The sequence below is a fragment of the Penaeus monodon genome, chromosome 1 (genome assembly GCF_015228065.2).
Source record: "Penaeus monodon isolate SGIC_2016 chromosome 1, NSTDA_Pmon_1, whole genome shotgun sequence".
Taxonomy (NCBI): Eukaryota; Metazoa; Arthropoda; class Malacostraca; order Decapoda; family Penaeidae; genus Penaeus; species Penaeus monodon.
The window spans coordinates 26,389,998-26,399,997 of NC_051386.1; positions in this window are offsets into that span (position 1 = coordinate 26,389,998).

Sequence of the window (10,000 nt, forward strand, 5' to 3'; positions counted from 1 at the left end):
TACCCGTTTTTCCTATAATTTGGTTGTTGTTGCTGCAACCTTGGGAATAATCGTAGCATCGTTATATTGCTCATTGGTGACACGTTCTATTGGTGCTGGAGCAGATTTTTAAATAAATTTATTATTTTGAGCATAGTGTTAGGATCTTCCCCATTTAATAGTGCATAGGGATGCCCAACATAACCCAGGGTTGCGTAAATCACCTAATGGTTCTACATTCCTACATTATGATCGTAAGTAAAACCGTTATTCATTCAATCGCACTTTCGGTCGGTGTGACCTACAGTTGATGCTGTTTAACCCCGTTTATTTACGGGTCACGTGTAGACACATCATAGAACGGTCTCTCAGCAGGCAAACGTGACGCGCAGCGACGCCGCCAGAGCGAAGTGGAGCGGACATTCGGCTTAAAGGCGCGGCACTCCCAGCGCCCTGTCGGCCGTTGCCACATCTCACTAGATTTTAATTGATTTCAGTGAGTTCTTATGCCTGTCAATAAAAGGTTAATTAATGAAGGACTAGGGTTTAAGCTAGAATCATTATTCATTTATTAATCACACCTTTCTCACCCTCTAGAAGTGTCTTGCATGTTTTGGGTAAATCCCAAGAGATGTGATTCGTGATAGTTATATACCCGTAGGGAATGTCACAATCACCCATCACATATATGCAGAAGAGAGCTGGTTATTTATAGATTTTCCCAGCTCAGTTCACTTCGTTGTAAGGCATTTTGGGTATAGAAAACCCCCGTCGATGAAGCCTGACATGCATAGCTAGACATGGCTACCTCGGCAGTTCAGAATTTCTGAACCCGAGAAGATTTGCTTGCTAGAAAGCTTGTGGATATTTTGTCACATCATCATTCATTAGTGCGTACATTAAGTCACATATAATTAAATGTTAAATTCAATGTGGTAGTTAAAATAATTTTGGATTAAAAGCATTGCTAATTTGTCTCAGTATTCTTATATTGAACGTTAATTCTGTTTGTGATACATTTCTGTGTGCGCTCACTCTCACTTTCATTCTCATTCACGCTTGCTGATGCTCTCACAAACACACACACACACACACACACACACACACACACACACACACACGCAACGCATGCATGCATGCACGCACGCACGCACGCACACACACGCACACACACAAACGCACACACACACACATGCACACATACACACGCACATTTACTCACTCACTCATCCCCACAGAACAAAAGACACTGAAACCTTTTCAATAATGGGTTTATTGCTGTCGTGGTTGCAGGTGTAAAGATCTATGGTGTATCTCCTTTGTCTGTGATTTTGTCTGTTGTGATGAGTGATTACTACAAGATGTACAATTTCTTATTTTACATTTATTTCTTCTCTGTGTGACTACAATTGGTTCAAGTAAATTCTTGCGGTTTGCCGTTGTTGTTTCCCTTATCTACTCTTATATCTATCAGGGACAATTGGTAGTTCAAGCCAGGTCCATACAGTTCGCTACTGATGTCTCCCTCTCCTATTTTTCTTCTTTATCTTGGGAAAGTAAAAAAAAGATGAAAATATATAAAAACAAACATTAAAACTGCAAATTTATATCAATAATTGGCCAGTGAAACTTAACATCCTCTCTTCTCTGTTGCCTTTCTTTTTCTCTTACTCTCTTGACCCTTAGGCATATGATCTGGTTCCCTGACTATATATGGCAGTTGGACCGACGATATCCGACATGGCACTAAAGGAGGACCCTGCTGAAGAAACGGTCACCTTAGGATGCTGTAGGAAAAGGACTCACAGTAAGATCACCAGAAGCCTGCAGACCAGGATGTTCATCAGTGCAGGTATTAAGCTGCCCCATGATGTAGTGGAAGAGGACGACGCCTGTCAGGACACCCAGAGATCCAGCGAAGGACCAGGAACTTGCCAGCGCAGGTACCAGTCGCCCAAGAATGTTGTTGAAGGGCGCCGCCTGCCTGGACATCCGCAGATCCAGTCAAACTCCAGGAGCTTGTCAGTGCAGATATCAGCCGCCCTAATATGCTGAAGAGGATGCCTCGTGCCCAAACACCCGTAGATCCAGATGAAGATTACAAGGACATGAGGACAAGCCTCCAGCCAGGAAGGACCTGGACGAGATCTGCGAGGACGGTGGACGAGTACACTGCCGAGTTAGACCTGAACAAATGCTACGAGGAAGTATAGACAAATCCAAAGTCAAGTAGAACCTGTGCGAGACCTTCAAGGACAAGTGGACATCAAGGACGGATAGATTACACCAAGGACCAGAAAGAAGAGGACGATAAGGACGAGCAACTGCGAAGATCCGCCAAGGACAATGCAATGAGAACGAGATGACCTGCAAATCAGGACGATGCAAAGTTGGGTCACGCCTTGAGGCCAGTCTAAGGCACCTCAAGGGCGAGTTGTGAGTAGGTGGCCAAGCAATATGGTCTATACATAAGCATGATTTCTGTAACCCATTTTACCAATAGACCACGTCACTCCAAGTCCAGTTTAAAACCATCAAGCCTGCAAGGACAATATCTAACAAATATATTAAATATATACATCATATATATTATTATATATATAATATATATATATATATATATATAATACTCTATATATATATATATATATATATATAGTATATATAGTATGGTATATATATATATGGCCATATATCTATATCAGTCTATATTATATATATCTCTCATCTCTATATATCTCATAATTATATCTGGCCTATATATATTATATATATCTATATATATATATCTATATATATATTCATATAATATGATATGGCCCTCATATATATATATCTCTCAATATATATATCTCTATGATATATATATATATATATATATATATATATATTATATATATAATATTGGCCATATATATATATCATATATATATATATATGTATTGGCCATATTATTATATTTATATAATTATTATATATATATATATAATATATGGCCATATAATATATTATATATATATATATATATGGCCATATATATATATATATATATATATATGGCCATTATAGATATATAGATATCTATATAGTATATATATATATTATATATATGGCCATATATATATATATATATATATATAGTATACTATATCTATAATATATCATTATGATCTGGCCAATATATCTATATATATCAGCTCATAGATATATATCTATATTATCTATATAATATCATCTCTATTCATATCTATGGCATATATATCTTAATACTATATAATATATTATATATATATATCTATATGGCCATATATCTATCTAATCTACTATATTATATATATCGTATATAATATATGGCCATATATATCTATTATACATATATATCATTATATAATACATATATCTATCATATATATAATATATATAGATATATTACATATATATATATATTATATATATTAATATATATAATATACTATTATATATATATGATGTATATATTTAATATATTTGTTAGATATTGTCCTTGCAGGCTTGATGGTTTTAAACTGGACTTGGAGTGACGTGGTCTATTGGTAAAATGGGTTACAGAAATCAGGCTTATGTATAGACCTATTGCTTGGCCACCTCTCCAACTCGCACAAAATAATGCGGTTGCCTTAGACTGGCCTCAAGGCGTGACCCAACTTTGCATCGTCCTGATTTGCAGGTCATCTCGTTCTCATTGCATTGTCCTTGGCGGATCTTCGCAGTTGCTCGTCCTTATCGTCCTCTTCTTTCTGGTCCTTGGTGTAATCTATCCGTCCTTGATGTCCACTTGTCCTTGAAGGTCTCGCACAGGTTCTACTTGACTTTGGATTTGTCTATACTTCCTCGTAGCATTTGTTCAGGTCTAACTCGGCAGTGTACTCGTCCACCGTCCTCGCAGATCTCGTCCAGGTCCTTCCTGGCTGGAGGCTTGTCCTCATGTCCTTGTAATCTTCATCTGGATCTACGGGTGTTTGGGCACGAGGCATCCTCTTCAGCATATTAGGGCGGCTGATATCTGCACTGACAAGCTCCTGGAGTTTGACTGGATCTGCGGATGTCCAGGCAGGCGGCGCCCTTCAACAACATTCTTGGGCGACTGGTACCTGCGCTGGCAAGTTCCTGGTCCTTCGCTGGATCTCTGGGTGTCCTGACAGGCGTCGTCCTCTTCCACTACATCATGGGGCAGCTTAATACCTGCACTGATGAACATCCTGGTCTGCAGGCTTCTGGTGATCTTCTGGTGACTCCTGCCCAGCATCTAAGGTGACCGTTCTTCAGCAGGGTCCTCCTTTAGTGCCATGTCGGATATCGTCGGTCCAACTGCCATATATAGTCAGGGAACCAGATCATATGCCTAAGGGTCAAGAGAGTAAGAGAAAAAGAAAGGCAACAGAGAAGAGAGGATGTTAAGTTTCACTGGCCAATTATTGATATAAATTTGCAGTTTTTAATGTTTGTTTTTATATATTTTCATCTTTTTTTTTACTTTCCCAAGATAGAAGAAAATAGAGAGAGACATTCAGTACAACTGTAATGGACCTGGCTTGAACTACAATTGTCCCGATAGATATAGAGTAGATAGGAAACAACAACAGCAAACCGCAGAATTTCCTTGCACCAATTGTAGTCACACAGAGAAGAAATAAATGTAAATAAGAAATTGGTACTCTTGTAGTAATCACTACATCCAACGACAAATCACGACAAGAGATACACCATAGATCTTTCACTGCACCACGACAGTCATAACCGCATTATTGAAACCAGGTTTTAAAAAAAAAAAAAACAGTGTCCTTTTGTTCGGTGGGGTTGATTGATTGAAGAAATGTTCGTGGTGTCTGTGGTGCATGTGTGTGTGTGTGCGTTTTGTGTGTGTGCTGTGTGTGCGTGCGTGCGTGCGTGCATGCATGCAATTCGTGCGTGGTGTGTGTGTGTTGTGTGTGTGTGTGTGTGTTGGTGTTGTTGTGTTTTGTGAGACATCAGCAAGCGTGAATGAGAGTGAAAGTGAAGGGCGCACACAGAAATGGTATCACAAACGATTAACGTTCAATATAAGAATACAGGAGACAAATTAGCCAATCTTTTTAATCCAAATTATTTTAACTGGCGCACATTGAGATTGAACATTTATCATATGTGACTTAATGTACGCACTAATGAATGTGATGTTGACAAATATCCACAAGCTTTCTAGCAGTCACAATCTTCTCTGGTTGAAAATTCTGAACTGCCGAGGTAGCCATGTCTAGCTATGCATGTCAGGCTTCATCGACGGGGGTTTTCTATACCCAAAATGCCTTACAACGAAGTGAACTGAGCTGGGAAAATCTATAAATAACCAGCTCTCTTCTGCATATATGTGCATGGTTGTTGTACATTACTACGTGTATATACAACTATCACGAATCACATCTCTTGGGATTTACCCAAAACATGCAAGACACTTCTAGAGGGTGAGAAAGGTGTGATTAATAAATGAATAATGATTCTAGCTTAAACCCTAGTCCTTCATTAATTAACCTTTTATTGACATCATAGAACTACACTGAATCAATTAAATCTAGTGAGATGTGGCACTGCCCGACAGGTGGCGTGGGGAGTCCGCTGCTTTAAGCGAATGTCCCTGCTCCACCTCGCTCTGGCGCTTCGCTGCGGCGTACAAGTTTGCCCTGCTGAGAGACCCGTTTTCTCTGATGTGTCTACACGTGACCCGTCAATAACGGGTTAACAGGCATAACTGTAGGTCACACCGACTCGAAAGCTGCCGATTGAATGAATAACGGTTTTACTTACGATCATAATGTAGGAATGTAGAACCATTAGGTGATTTACGCAACCCTGGGTTATGTTGGGCATCCCTATGCACTATTAAATGGGGAAGATCCTAACACTATGCTCAAAATAATAAATTTATTTAAAAATCTGCTCCAGCACCAATAGAACGTGTCACCAATGAGCAATATAACGATGCTACGATTATTCCCAAGGTTGCAGCAACAACAACCAAATTATAGGAAAAACGGGTAGTCATCTCTTGGCTTTCCCATGTCCTAGCCGACTGGAAGGGGAAGAGAAAGTGAGGTCAGGTCAAGACGCGAAAACGCACTACAATACAACAAGAAGAGAATAAATGTAGGATATTTCATAATAAAGATAAAATAACATGAATGCTTTAAATTCGTTGCAGTTGACTAAATATAAATAATGTTGAGAATTAACTTCTTAATGAACTATATTCATGTCTTTACCATACTGGTGATCACATGGTATTTCTAAGGTCCAGAGAATGAGTATGAGAATGTGCCATTTGTTGTCACTTAGCACTATTACCCAACAAAAACCTATGAGAATGACTGCAACTACGGCTTAACACATTTATGGTAGAAGAAGGAAAGAAAGAGGCCCAATTGTTTTTTACTCACATGTTTGAAGACATGGCGATCATGGAAGCTGGTTGGAGGGAATTTCGGAGACTGTGTGTTCCCCGTGTTGCCAGCCTAAAGACATACGACATCCTGCTATCAATTATACAGTCTATGACTTACTACAATGCTAGGAAGGGGTTAGTCATAGTTATGTGCTTGTCTCTTTATAAGAAGACACACAGGCAAGGGAACACATAGATTGATGTCTTAGGGTAAAAGCGCTAAGCCGCGGGGTTGCGGGTCCAGTCAACCAGCACTTATCATGTGGGTGCTGGGCATGACTAAGAGTCAGAGGGTCCTATAAATCTCATCTACATCCTCGCTGGCTGATGGTTCTGACTAAAGCCATGTGGCAAACAGCCACATGGTCTATTGGTAAATAGCTTACTGAATCGTGCATACACGGTCACAATTGGTTACCCACTGGCCGTTACACTTTCTTTCTTGGCTTGCATAAATCCTTCTGACAAAGGATTTATGGTCCCAGGCACAAGTACTAGCAGCAGTGTTATGTGCCGGAAAAAACCAAACCAGTGGATGGTGGGGTAAGTATATATGCATTTGTTTCACGCTATGGCAAGTATATGAGGTAGTGAGGGTGAGGTTTAACCAGTTACGTAGGTTCAGGTGACTAGGTGAAGTATTTACAAGTGGGCATGTGAGGGTTGTGGCAAAGTGGAGGCTGAACTTAATAAGAAATAAAGGTCGACAAACCAAAGAAACAAGAAACAAAGTTAATCCCAGGGATGGAAAACCAAACTAAATAGGGAAAAGACTGAACAAACTGGATAAGGAAGGGAAGGGGAAAATTAGGAATAGGGGTAGTTCAAACGGATTTGGCCAACTACCTAAAAAACTGCATCCCGTCTTCCCATGCAAGAAAAAGATCAATGGCCTAATCCTGTCTCTGTCTGAATGATGATGGTGTGAGTCTATCCAGCCAGTAATGCCAACACGAGTGCATCGGTCTGTTACATACTAACCTACGCCACTCATTTTCAGAGGAAGCGAGAAACTTCCTTGCGGAGTTCAGATGTGAATAAAATTGATCTGCCCTTCCCAGACTAGCACACACATCGACTCCATATACTTCACCACAACTGTGCCTCCACCTCCTAATTCAACACACCTTCACACTAACACAGACCCAAAATACAAGCCATCTTACAGCTAAGCTCTCATGCGCTAAATACAGCTAAATAAAATGCAAGAAATTTGCCAATATCATCCCCATCAATGTTAAGAAATGGCTTCCCCAATCATTGTTTCCCAGAGGAGATCTTCCAATGAGGAAATTCATACATCCTGGCCAGGATAGTCACCTCACACCCACATTAACTGAGTGACAAACACTAATCCCAGAGCCTCAAACACAAAGACACCTCGTTTTGCAATCAGCACCACAAGAAATCAGTACGGCACTTGCTCAAGGTCTTAGGAGTACCATACCTTACGCACAGAGAGTTGGCGCGGGCCCCTCCCGCGCAGCAGCCTCATGTGGCGGAGGGAAGAACCTCACGCCTGAAGACACTGCACCGAACACAAAGATTCAGATGGCTCTGGGCCACCTCACCCTTTTCCTCCTTTCAAAGAATCCACTACAACTATTCTCCCAAGCTTTTACCCTTGCATGCTAGGTTTTAGCCCGGCTCCTTTTTCTTCTAAAATTCATTTTCCCTCGCCCCCACGCCAACCACCCACACACACCCATTATCCTTCCCCGAATCCCTTTCTCCTTTCCCACTCTTCTTTCCAACTTTGTGTGTATGTTTGTGTTCACACACACACACACACACACACACAACACACACACACACACACACACACACAAACCCACACACACACACACACACACCACCCATATATATACACACATATATATACAGCACTGTATATACACACATATAGAGTACACACCTATATATACACACATAGATACACACATATGCACCACACATAGCACACACATATACACATCACATATACACATACACATATATCAACCCACAACACACCACACACACACAACACAAACACACACACACACACACACACAACCACACACACCCACACATACACACACACCATACACACACACCCACACACACACACCACACACAACACAACATACACATACCATCACATACACACACCACACACACCACACACACACACACACCCACCACACACACACCCACACCCACACACACATATATATATTACTTAATATACATTATATATACATATTATATACATATATATACGATATATATACTATATATACATATATATACATAATATATACATATATTATATATATATATATATATAGTCTATATAATAATCATATTATACACCTATAGATTATACAATATGTACACACACACATATAGATATATTATATAATATATATTCTATATATAATATATATATATGTATATTATATATATGTATATTATATTAATATTATTATATATGTATATTATATATGTATATATATTATTATATCATGTATCTATCTGGATATGTATCGACTATATGTATATATTATATAATATACCTATAATATATTCTCTATACATCTATCTCCATCTTTCTCTATAATATATACTATATCTATAACTATACTGCATTACCCTATCCATCTCATATCCGTTATATATACCTATTATAGACATATATATATATACATATATATTATACCTCATATATCTCTATATCTTAATATATAATATATCTCTCTCGTACTATCTACATCTATATTCCTATCCATCCTCTATATACATATCTATATATATACCATCTCTATCTACCATCTACTATATTCCTATATATATATTCATATATTAGTCTATCTATATATATATATTATATATTATATATATATTATACATATCTCTATATATCTATACATATATCTATATAATATTATATATATCTCTCTATATAAATATATCTCTAATATATATCTCCTCGCTACTCTCCCACCTATCTATATTATCTATCATATATCTATATACTCCTATCATAATAGTATCATATATATATATCTCTAGCATATATATTATATATATATATATATATATATACATATATATATATATATATATATATATATGTATATATCTATAAAAATATCTTGTATAGATAATAAATATATATATATATATATATATATATATATATACATATATATAAATATACATATATCTATATACATATATATCTATATATACATTATTATATTATACATATTATATATAACCTATATATAGATCTATACTAATATATATATTTTATATATATTGTATGATACAGATATATATATACATAGTGTATTTTTGAATGTATATGTATATTTATATATATTTATATCATTTATATATAATATTTATATCTATATATAAACTATCTATATATATTCTCATTATATATATACTATATATATATATATATATATATGTATATATATTAGTATATTTTATGTATGTATAGGACCCCACCACACACATAAAATTATGTAATGCCATATATATGTTTATATTTATGTGTGTGTGTGTGTGTGTTGT